This window comes from Oenanthe melanoleuca, chromosome 2 (genome assembly GCF_029582105.1).
Source record: "Oenanthe melanoleuca isolate GR-GAL-2019-014 chromosome 2, OMel1.0, whole genome shotgun sequence".
In the NCBI taxonomy this organism is placed as follows: domain Eukaryota; kingdom Metazoa; phylum Chordata; class Aves; order Passeriformes; family Muscicapidae; genus Oenanthe; species Oenanthe melanoleuca.
The window spans coordinates 32,077,001-32,085,417 of record NC_079335.1 but is presented as its reverse complement, the minus strand read 5'-3'; the positions used below and the strand labels follow the sequence as shown (position 1 = coordinate 32,085,417).

At 40.5% G+C, this 8,417-nt stretch overlaps 1 protein-coding gene across 1 annotated transcript in view; it reads left to right on the top strand.

Annotated features, from left to right (window-relative positions):
* Nucleotides 1-8,417, top strand: part of KCNB2 (potassium voltage-gated channel subfamily B member 2) — a 183,652-nt gene that overhangs the window by 538 nt on the left and 174,697 nt on the right. The gene's annotated exons all lie outside the window — the stretch shown is intronic.

The following is an 8,417-nucleotide window of genomic DNA, read 5'->3' as shown; positions in this document are numbered from 1 at the left end:
CCCCGGGAGCCGCGGGCGCTGCGCATCCCGCGCAGGGGCGCGATCGGCGGGACGGACACGGGGCTGCCCCGGCTGCCCGGAGCGCTTTGGAAACCCTGGCTTGTGTTTTCGTTCCTTCACAGCTGCTAAAGGGAGGGAGGGAATGACATTTCGTAGTATTCTGCCTCCTGCCGTGGGTGAGCTCTGCCGATAAACGCTCGTCATTTGTTTCCGATGCTCTAATAGTGCTTGTGGAAACCTGATGATAGAAAACCTCAGCCTCCTCGGTGGCTGTCGCTGGAATTACCCCATCTACCCGGGGACTGAAAAATCCGCTCTATGGAAGAAAATGCATGTAGCGTTGTGGTAGTCTAAAATATACTGTCATGTGTGCTTTCTGTAGGTAGGTAGCATGCTGGCCCCTGAATTTAAAAACCTAAATGTCTTCATGAGTAGGCATGTTCACTGGCTACGTGCTTTCTACAAACCATTCAGTGTGTTTCTTCTATCAGAATTTCATTGCCTGGGTGAAAGTAGACCTTTGTTTATACCCCATGTATGTACTGTCCATATTTATAGTAGGATTTGGACTTCATTCAATTCAAGTTACGTAATGATTAAGATACAATAAACAGTATATATGCAGTTTCTTGGGCATTTTAATTCATTGCAGATAGGACTGACTCTAGCAACACTGCCAAAATTGTCACTTTGTCGTTGTTTGTGTAAGAAAGAAATGTCCATAGCATCAGGTGGAGACAACGTTCCTTAGCAAATACGTAGTCATCAAGACCTTGCTATTAAAAGGACACCTAAACAAAGGATTTCAGTGACCCCGTCCGTAGCTCTGAGGAGGTGCCAGGATTGGTTTAGAAGAGGAGGAATAGCAGCGAGACTGGGCAGGCTTGGGAGAGGGAAAAGCCTGTCTGGGAACATTTTGCATTCAAGTTTGCTCGGCTGGTGAGTCTGTCCAACTTAGAGCAGAGCTAGCACCAAGCCTTAGAGGCTGAGTAAGATCTGCAAAACTGAACATTCTGCCAAGCCTGGGACACGATCCTCCAGGGAGTTTTAGTAGAAACTTTCAGGGGAGCAGAGTACATGCCACTTACGGGATTTATTTGTTCTCTGATCACCAAGATGTGCTAGCAAAACTCTGGAAGTCTTTCCCAGAGAGATAAGATGCAGTACAGAAAAAATAGTTCATTCCTGGTTCTTAGCACCTCTGTCTATTCTGTTCAAACAGCAGATAAATCTGATACAACTGATAAACTCTCACTTCGCTCAGCATTAGTGGAACTTGCAGCTGGCTTGTTATAATGTATTTTTTTTTCCAAAGAGTGCTTCTGCAGGCAGCTCTCACCACAGCATTTGAATTTCTCTTGCTCCTTTCTCAGCTGGATGCTGTTGCTGGAGCTCAGCAGGTTGCCCTCATTCAGACGTATGCAGGCAGTAAAACATCTTCAGCTCGAGACGAGGGAGAGGTGCTGTTTGGAGCAGCACGCTTCAGCCTGAGCATTTCCATTTGCTTCAGCGTTTTGAAATGTCCCATTGCCTTAACGATGCCATATCACATATATTTATTCATACTCGGCCTTTTTTTTTTCCCTAAGTGAAAGTTAATTGGCAAATTCTGGCTTGCCATTCAAAGCAAGGCAAGAGGTCAAGATTTGCAATAGCTTTCTTGCCAACAGTTGGGATTTTGCCAAACGGTTTGCTACTGCCACTTTTAGAAAAAAAATCTTGATCTTATGTGACTGCCTTGAGCTTCACGTAACTACATGCACAGGTAAAATATATTCCATGATGCTGCTGTATTTAAAGCTACCTGCTGAAGGATATTTCTGTCAGTGTTTTGCTCTGTCTGTCATGATATAAGCAGCACGTTGGGGAAGGTCTGCCTGGTCTCAGCTCAGAGGAGGAATGCAAGCTGAGATATCCAGTGAAGGGGACAGTGACTGGAAGTGTCAGTGAGGTGGGATTCCACTGCAGACCCTCCTGGAGGTGTCTGCTCTACCAGAGTACAGACCTGCTGCTCCCCACAGGAGGAGATGGGAGCCAGAAAGAGAAGCACTTAGAGTTGTACCCTGTTTCAGCTTCAGCAGAGTAGACATACATGCATTTTTGAGGTGAATTTTTGCATGTTTTCAGGGGTCAAATTCTCTTAATTCATCATATGCATAATGTCTTCTGGCCCAGCAATGCTCACAGCTCTTGGAGTTAAGCGATGATTGCCTCTGAAAGGACTTTAGATGTTTGGCTAGTATTGCTATAGTATGTTTTATCATTTTTTTAGGAATGAGGTTTTTTTACCTAATAGGCATCTGAATATTATAAACATGGATGCATGATAAAAAACAAGCTGTAGTTTACTTTGTTGTGTTTTGCTGTTTCTAGTCTTATCAGGATATGAGCACCCTAAGAGAAAATATGATTTCCCATCTGTAGTGGGCATCTTTGTCTTGTGGTTATTGCTGAAGTAGTGGAACTGGGTATTTGATTTCTTGGATTTTATAATAAATCTTTGGAATGTGTTGTTTTAATTCATATTTTAGTAGTCACTTTGTAAGAAGAATATTAACTTCAAACCAAAATAAAATTTCCCAGATTAAATAAATTGAGGAGGTTTTTTAAGATGTGCAACAGTGTTCTGTGGGATAATGTGAAAAGAAATTGCTTAGGACATTACAGAGTAGATTTAATCCTCTTGTAAATGTAGATTTTTGTGCAATTGCATAACTTCCTATGTTTTTTAATCTATAATTCTGTGGCTATACGAAAAAGATATGGAAAGAATTTCATTATTTTGAATTTTTTCTTCACTATTATGCAGTTAGAGGTATCATATTGCATGCTATAATAGATAGCTCAGTCAGATTGCTCAGTCACGCTCAAATTAAATGTAAGTGAAATGCATTTATATGACTTTAAAAAAGAATTTGAACAGAGAAGCTTAACAACTGAACTGTTTATTGAAGAGGACTTGGAGGCTTCCTATCTTTGTCAAAGCCAGTCCCAGTATAGCTTCCCAGACCACTAAATACCATAAAAGCCTTAGAGAGGGTATGCATCAGTCAAGATATTTAAAATCTATTATGCTTAAACCTGCCTGTTTTCTTCACAAAATCTGGAAGGACAGCAGAGGTTATTTTGTGCAGAAATTTCACCACAAGTCACACATCGGCACCTTCCTAAGTTTTCACTTGTTAGCTGTGCAATACATTTGTTCTTCCAAGTCTGGAGGGATGGAGTTTCTTAATGGATAAATTTCTTAAAGGATGGGTGACTTAAACTGCTTTTTCTCACCAGCATAAAAGTAGGATGATGTTAACTGCATAATCAGAAAACAAAGAACATTATTTTGAACACACTTCATCATGGATTATGGTATGAACAATAGGGAAACAATAAAAGAAAAGTCTCAGGCCACAAAATCAGTGGGGTTTTAAATATATTTGTTTCTAATGCAGGAAATCTATATTTAGCCATAATGATAGAACAGCTGTGACTTAGGTGTCTGGCTGCTGTATATCCCTATTCCTTCTATGGATAACTATAAAGAGTAGCATCACTGCTGGCACCAGCAAGAGAGTCAGAACAACAATCTATTAGCTAACAAATAATATATGTAATGTAATGCTGGCATAATGCAGCTCTGAGCATTCAGGAGTGGGGTGCAATAAACAGCAGTTGGAATCTTTGCAAGGAACAATGGCAATTGACCAGTTTACCCCTCATAGTACCATGACAGGGGAGCACAGAGCACTGTAAAACTGTGTGAGGGCATTTACAGTCTGAGCCAAGGCAGAGGGGCTGGACAGCTCCTTTACCACATGCATAAGCCCCCAGGTTTTTGTTACCCCTAGGTAAGTACTTCTTACTAGGAAATCAGGCTTCCTGCTGCAGGGTGTTCTTCGTGCTGCCATCATACTCAGGTACCAGCTTGTTAGGAAATAAATGTCAGCCCTGTAGGTAAAACACCTTCCGAGGGAATGAATGCAAAGCTGTGCTGATAATTAACTGAACAAAGCTCTCGAACGTAATCTTCTTTGATGACACTGGAGATGAGCTTCTCCCCCTGATTGCCTAACAAGTTAAGAAATATAAATTAGTTATGGCAGTGTAGTCCAAATACAGAATGAATTTGCCTCAGAGCATTAGTAAGGCAGTTAATAAAACAATATTTCACAGTACCTCATCAATAGTTAACTTTTAGAAAATTAGCTGTATTTTCAATATATGGAGAGATAAAAATTACAATCAGATGCAAGAACTCAAAATGAGGCCATAATGCTTCTTTTTACAGAGTTCTCAGTTGTGTCATTTGCTCTCTTAAGGTATGAGGATTTGGTTTACCTACAAGGTTGTTGACCTTATCTCAGATGGATGTAGTCTCAAATGGCAGAATAATCCTGCTATAATTTATAGCCATTCATTCAGTATAAATTTGCATATACCAGAGACATTCTGAGACAGTTGGAGCAGAAAGTGCTGGCAAGCTGCAGAAGCTAGAAGAATCCCACTAATGTATTTAAGCAGACTCAAAGCAGTGAATAGGCTTAATTAGCCTTGAAATCACACAACTATGAATGACAGTATTGTACGTGCTTTTCCAGTGGCTGGTGAGATTAACAGCACAGAGTTGCTCTACCTTGACAGGAGTGCCATCTAGAAGGTTTTGCCTTCTGGAATATTTCCATCTCATGCTTTCTTTGTTCTTATTATTGCTGACATAGGGCAAACCTCTTAACTGGGTAAGCTTTATACTTGAATTTATTCTCAGGACTAGCCTGGCTACTGATAGTCACTTTAGTCCCTGTTTAGGCATGTCACTAAAGCAGCATTAGCAGTGCTGTGTATCTTCTGCTCCTTTTGAACTGAAGAAGGGATGAGAATGTTTAGCTGCTTCAACATGTTTATAGATATAGATATAGGTGGAAGCAAAATTATCTCACTTTTGCCCAGTAACGTTGTGGTTAGGGTACTGATGGAGAAAAATTTAGCTTTTAGGCCTTTCATAGATTAACATGATGCAAATAAACATTTCACTTCTTGTAATCCAAGATTACCAGCCACCAAAGCGCTGGTCACATCCTTCAGTTTTAGACTCATTTGTGTCTGTTGTCTTTCAAGCACAGGCTGCCTGCCTTATTCTTGCTCAGTAGGAATGGGGATGGTCTCCATCACTGCAGCTGTCCTGGGGGTTACTGATAGCAGTGGGAGCCTGGAAGATTTAAATCACAGGTTTGAATCCCCAGGGGAGAACGTGGTCCTTCAGTGAATATTCAATGGCCAAGCAATGACATCAAGGTGGAACCAAGGCCACCACCCCAATGTGTATTTGAAAAGAGTGTTCAGTTGTTCAATTGAACTTGTTCAATTCCTTTGAAGGACTATTTTACATACCTCTTGTAAGAGGAGGTTTCCAGGCTTAGAATATCGTGTGGGTGGGTTGTGTCCCTTTTGATCCTGCTTACGCATTGGGCCTGGCTGGGAGTTAAGAGCATCTTCCTCCTGACTGTGAAGTATTGTGTTGATCCTGCCTCACAGGTTCCCACACCCTTCTTTGAACTTGGGACTTGCGTGTTTAATATTAGAAACCTTAAACTAATGGCTCTGATGAAGCACATTTTTAAGGGATGCTGTGGCTTTTAAAAATACATTTTGGCTTGATAGAAGTAAATAAATTCATTTATAGTGGCAGTTTTATAAAAGTGGCCCTTTTAGCCTGTCTTGATTTCAAAATTATAGTAACAGTAGTATAGAGTTGTGCATGAGAGTGAGTCCTCACTTTTTTCTATTGTCAGGTCAAATTGAGGGTCAAAAAATATCAATACTCTTGGTATCAGGTAGGACTAAAAGTCATTGTAGCTTCTTCTCTACAGTGTTAAACTGGTGGTCCTAAGAACAGCTTCCCCTTACTGACCCCCAGACCATCTGTATCTTTGTGCAATGGAACCAAAACTGATAAGGTCCTGGATAAGGTCAGGACCAAAGTTTTCTTTTTTCTGGGTGACTGCTTTACTCAGATAAGCAAAATAAGACATTGGGTTGTCCTAGGCCCTTCACAGCAGTTTGTAGTAGCATTTTGAGATGTTTTTCCAAGGCATCCTATAGTTGAAGACATCAAAATGTTGAAGGGTTGGATTATTCAGATCAAGATTTGACAGAAATTCATCTTAATTTTTAATGATAAAAGCCTTCTGTAAAGAGTTGCTGATGCTGTGACCTCGGGGACACTTCCAGCTATGTACAAAGGCACTTGTCAAAAACTGAGTCACCCAAAAACCAAGGCCTTGATTCATTCCTTCATTCTCCCTTTGGGACTTCTGTAAAGCACCAGCAATAGGAGTTTGAGCTAGGCTCCTAATGGAACAAGACAAATGTCTCTAGAGTAAATCTGTGCTTTTCAAACTGTATTCTTTGGCCAAGTCTCTTCCTATCTGTGGTCCAGAGGGGTTTAGGCCTACCATTTACCTTGATTGCATCAGGGAACAGTTAGAAATGGTTGAAAATGAAATTTTTGATGGAAGCAGCAATTGAACATAAATGGTTTCATTTCCAAAGAAGTCACTTAGGAATACAACTGCGCTTTCCTTAATTGTAGATTTGGGACGGCGGCATTGCATGTTTTTCTTTGTTAGAAAACTCAAAATTTGACCAGAATTCTGACCAAAATGCAACACCCAAAATTTTGGGTGCAATTTCAGTCAAAGAGGGATAAAATCTGACTCTTTTGTAAGATGTGCCTCATTGCTTCAGACATCATTCTCTATGTATATAGGATAATATGTTGTGTAATATTTCCCTGCCTAGAAATCTAATATCATCATTCAGTACTACACTGTGCAAGCTTTTCTTCAGGAGAACAAAGAGACATCTGTGAGGTTCTTCACTGCTTTCAGCTACTTGGCAGCACTGTTATTGGTAGGGAGCAGTGGAAGATTGAAGGGTTAGAGAAGCTAACATATTTAGAATAACCCTAAAACGAATTGCTTTAGGGCAACTGGCTACATTAGTGCCTCCTCAAAGAGCAAATGATGTGTTGACAATCTCTTCCATCATCTTAATGCACTGCAATGCAATTAGAAGAGAAAATCCAGTAGTGGATGAATAAATTGCAGCTCAAAACTCTAATTTATTAATATTAATGTATTTGCTATTATTAGTGTATCCTGTATATGTAACATCTGTAGACTCTCAAAGAATTGTATGGAAGCACCAATCAAACCTGTGGATTCCGGAGTGCTAGCTGGGTTATAAATATGTATTCTGATTTAGACCTGACATGAGGACCTTACATAATCACATTTCTGTAATATCTGGTTGTTTGACATTAAAGAAAATGATCTGCCATTCGGCCTTGTACTTCTCTGTGACAGCTCATCTCCTCAGAAGTTTCCAGGGAAGGCTAAATTAGCAGTGAAAGACAGTATCTTTGGCAAAAGCAGTAACAGCCCTTAGCAACCAGTTGTAAACATAAACAGCAAAGTGCAGACATGACCAACAGCGACATCCTAAAGGAGAGATGTTTCAACCTGCAATGGAAATGGAAAGGTTTGTGTAAACTGAGCAGGAATGCATCAGGATTGTTTGTAAGGATCATATAGCCACACTTGCCACAAGCACCACAGCAGAGCTGCTAGTAAGGAAAGAGAGAATCTGGGCTGCTCTAAAATAAAGTTTGGTGGGGATCTTGATTCAGCACTGGATGGGTTACAAAGCCATGATCAGTGCTCTCTTGAGACCTCAGTGCAGGCTGAGGGAGTGCTACAATCCCAGTGCTCAGATCCAGACTTGTGAAGTACTACTCAAAAACATCACTTGAGTCCTGAATTCCATGAGACTTGTGGTAAAATTACTCTGAATGCTCTCAATAGCACTCAGCTTCTTGTAAGGCAGTCTGCATCCCCTGTAGCATGTCTAGAGCCCACCCACATGGCTTTACCTTATTTAAGAGCTTCAGTAAATTATTACAAGTGCTATTGGGGTAGCTAGAAAACTCAGATAAACCAAAACTGCCAAACTTGTGTGACTGCAAGACTTTAAAAACATTTTATCTGTTATACTTTCCCTCTTTTTCTGTCTTCTGTCACCTTACCTATTTCTGTCTGGGTTTTCTTATCCAAGGCTCCTAGGGAATATATAGAGTCTCAGAGTCTGCTGCTCCTTGGTGAAGTTCAGCTCATCCATGTAAAAGACACTTCTGTGCTCAAGATGGTGAGAACAGCACGTTAGCAGACAGACTGATTTTAGTTAATCTGAAAAGTTTGTCTATAAAAGGTCTCATCTTTTTTGAGTGTTTCCTGCAATCTCCAAGACTTTGTGCACATTCCAGAAATAAATAACCTGTGAGGTTTGTTGTGAAATAGAAATAATCATAATTTCAGACCTGTTAGCCATAGCCTCAAGAGCTGATTTTGCAGGATTTACTCTCAAAG